Raw genomic sequence first — 3,778 nt, 5'->3', positions numbered from 1 at the left:
AAAAGTTGGTTCTTTGAGAAAGTAAACAAAATAGATAAACCCTTAGCCAAACTAACAAAAAGAAGGAGAGAAGACTCAAATTACTAAAATACATGATGCAAAAGGAAATATCACAACAGACACCACTGAGATACAGAACATAATGAGAAGCTACTTTGAAAATCTGTATTCCAACAAAATAGAAAGTACCCAAAGACATTGACACATTTCTAGAGACATATGCTCCTCCCAAACTGAACCAGGAGGACATACACGATTTAAACAGATCAATATCAAGCAATGAAATAGAAGAAGCCATTAAAAATCTACCATCCAAGAAAAGCCCAGGACCAGACAGATTCTCAGCCAAGTTCTAGAAGACCTTCAAAGAAGAACTCATTCTAATACTTCTCAAAGTTTTCCAGGAAATAGAAAAGGAGGGTACCCTACCGAACTCATTCTATGAAACTAATATCACCCTCATACCCAAACCAGGAAAAGACACATCAAGGAAAGAAAATTTTAGACCAATATCCTTGATGCATGTAGATGCAAAGATCCTTAACAAAATATTGGCAAACTGTATCCAAAAACATACTAAGAAAATTGTGCACCACGATCAAGTGGGGTTCATTCCTGGAATGCAAGGATGATTCAACATTCGTAAATCAATAAACGTAATCCATCATATCAATAGACTTAAGGATAAGAATCATATGGTTATCTCAATTGATGAAGAAAAAGCCTTTGACAAAAATACAGCATCCCTTCATGCTCAAAACACTAGAAAAAATAGGGATAGTAGGAACACACCTGAACATTGTAAAGGCTATTTATGCTAAGCCCATGGCCAACATCTTTCTTTATTTTATTTTATTTTATTTTTTTTGAAAAATTGTTATTTATTTGACAGAAAACTTCTGAATTAATATAAAGAAATGACAATAACTTGTATACACACTAATTCAAAACATTTTCACTAAGCACCAAGTAGAACAGTTCCCTATCTTTTCACCAAAAACACCTTTATCATTGAAAGACTGCTTCAAACTTAGTTTATTTAGGATTTTAATCAAGAAACCTAAAGCTGCCAATCAGAGCTTCTAATTAGCATAAGATGACCAGGTTAAACCCTTATGAGTAAAAAATAACTTTTAAGTTTCGACCTATACATTCCAACCAAGGGAATATGCTAGCCTCAGGCTGATCAACACAGGTCAGTCACAGGTCCACAAAACAAATATCATCCTCAAAGCTCACAAACAAAATGAGTTTTATACACACACACACACACACACACACACACACACACACACACAAAGTGAGAACAAAGTATTATGTAAAATACATGCTGTGTATATTCAGTGCCTAATAGGAGTAATGCCTATTTCCCATGAGCATACAATGCAGCAAGGGGCACAGAAACAAATACTACACCCTAACCCACAAGGCAGTGGAAGGAACGAAAGTCCTGTGCCTTGGAATGGAGTGGAGGCTTCTCGACCAGGTGGCATCCAGGCCAGATCAGGAACAAGAGTGGATATCAAAGCTTGTGGGGAAGGATCTTCCTTGTCGGAGAGGACAAAAGAGCAACAGACCTACTGACTACTCAGAAGACAGTGGAGTGTCTATACTTGCTGAAGGGATGTAATCTAAGAAAAGATACAACAGAGAACACAAAACCTCCTCCAACAAGAGAGCAAATACCCTCCCCAGAGGAGTCACAAGCTCTCTATGGAGGTGAAGGAGCTAAGGATCACTCTGCAGGTCACCTCCGCCCCAAGGCCCTAGTCCCTGGCAATCAAATTCATGAGCAAGAATCTTCTGTCATGTAAACTGACTTTTCTTCACCAAAAAGTAAAACAAAAACACAGGCAAACAACACAAAATTCAAAAGAAAAAGAATCAGACCAAGCTTTGACCCCTCGTACTTCACCTGTGTCCCAGCTGTCATGCTAGAGACTGGGTCTGCTTGTTACTCATGCTAGTTAACTACTGCAAGGCACCTAGCATATCATGCTCCTAGTACAGCTCCCCATCAAACAGGCAACACCACACAACACAAACTCACCCAAACAAAAGGCAGCATCAAATTAAGGATCTACTGTGATATTACTACACCAACAGCACATTTTAACCCTTTTTCTGACCCATTTTCAAAAAAATTTACAAAATATCTGTGCTACTATGGAAGCATTACAAACACTGCATTAGATTCCTCTTCTTGAGGTAGTTCAAAGTCTTGAGACAGCAAATTTACATATTTTTCTCTACTATCATGAATGGGTAGTAAATGTTAAAGGACTAAAACCAAACTCCTTCTCCCCTGATTCTGGAGTATTGTAATTTTCCCCCTCAGATAATAACAAACTAACAATTGGAAAAAAGTATATAAAGTCATATAAAAATTTTAAAAACAAGAAAGAATCTGTGTCATCAAACTAAGTCTAAACTTTGCTACAAACAAAACCAAATCTCACTTGGTTCACCAAGCCATAAGCATTTTATAAACTAATCAAGTAATTAACAGTTCACAAAAATCGGGGAAATTTTTAGGTGGAAACAAAATTAACACCAACTCATTCCCTGGCAAATAATTCTTCTAAAATGTCACATCCACACACAGAGGTTTGGTGAAACTGTCTTCAAGAGGCTACTTTGTAGGCCAGACCCCCTCTCAGGTCTGCTTCAGAGGCGCAGGGATATTGGCAGAAGCCTGCTCCAGGTAGGCCAAGGAGCCCTGGGGGTCTTCAGCTGGCTTTTTGTGCTGCACATTGATGTCCTCCAGCACCTGCTGCCAATGCCTGAGCTTTGTCAAATGCTTCTGCACCAGCGCATCTTTCCGCTGCAATTCATTCCTTAGTTCTGAGACGTCCTCTTTGATAACTTGCTCCGGTTTCTGTACAGACAACTGCAATCTTTTCTGTAGAAAGAAGCATTCTGTCTGTCTTGCAATGTCTAGAAACTTCTGGATACACTGATCAACACCAGTTCGAATTTCTTCCTGATCGGTTCCATTGACATAATCCTGACTCACAAGAGAAGCAAAGCAAGCCTCGAATGACGACTCCAACTCGTCCACCAAGGTGCTGCTAGCAGTTCTCGGCGCCCCAGGCGCTGCGTGGAGAAGGGAAGCCTGGCCCGGGAGTCCTGGCGGGGGTGGTGGTGGCCCCGAGGCTGCCCGGAGAACATACCGCCCAGCGGAGCCGCCATGTTTGGGATCCAACATCTTTCTTAATGGAGAAAAACTGAAACCATTCCCTTTAAAAACGGGAACAAGACAGGGATGTCCTCTTTCACCACTTCTATTCAACATTGTCCTTGAAACTTTAGCCAGAGCAATTAGGCAGACTAAAGAAATTAAAGGGTTACGAATAGGAAAAGAGGAACTTAAGCTGTCACTATTTGTGGATGACATGATTCTATATTTACAGGATCCAAAAACCTCCTCCAGAAAACTTTTAGACCTCATCAATGAATTCAGCAAAATAGCAGGCTATAAAATCAACACGCATAAATCTATAGCATTTTTATACTCAAGCAATGAAACAGCTGAAAGGGAAATGAGGAAAACAACTCCATTTGCAATAGCCTCAAAAAAAATAAAATACCTGGGTATCAATCTAACCAAAGAGGTAAAAGATCTCTACAATGAAAACTACAAAACACTGAAGAAAGAAATTAAGGAAGACCTTAGAAGATGGAAAGATCTCCCATGTTCTTGGATAGGCAGAATTAATATTGTCAAAATGGCCATAAGTGCTGTACAGATTCAATGCAATTCCAATTAAAATCCCAA

At 39.4% G+C, this 3,778-nt stretch overlaps 1 pseudogene across 1 annotated transcript; it reads right to left on the bottom strand.

Annotated features, from left to right (window-relative positions):
* Positions 1–861: 861 nt before the first annotated feature.
* On the bottom strand, positions 862–3,192 carry LOC306638322 (mediator of RNA polymerase II transcription subunit 28-like; annotated as a pseudogene). The gene has a single exon. The product of its transcript is annotated as a mediator of RNA polymerase II transcription subunit 28-like (transcript).
* Between the last annotated feature and the right edge of the window lie 586 nt (positions 3,193–3,778).

The sequence above is a fragment of the Sciurus vulgaris genome (assembly GCF_902686455.1).
Source record: "Sciurus vulgaris genome assembly, chromosome: 1".
NCBI lineage: Eukaryota > Metazoa > Chordata > Mammalia > Rodentia > Sciuridae > Sciurus > Sciurus vulgaris.
This window is presented reverse-complemented; position numbering and strand designations above follow the sequence as displayed.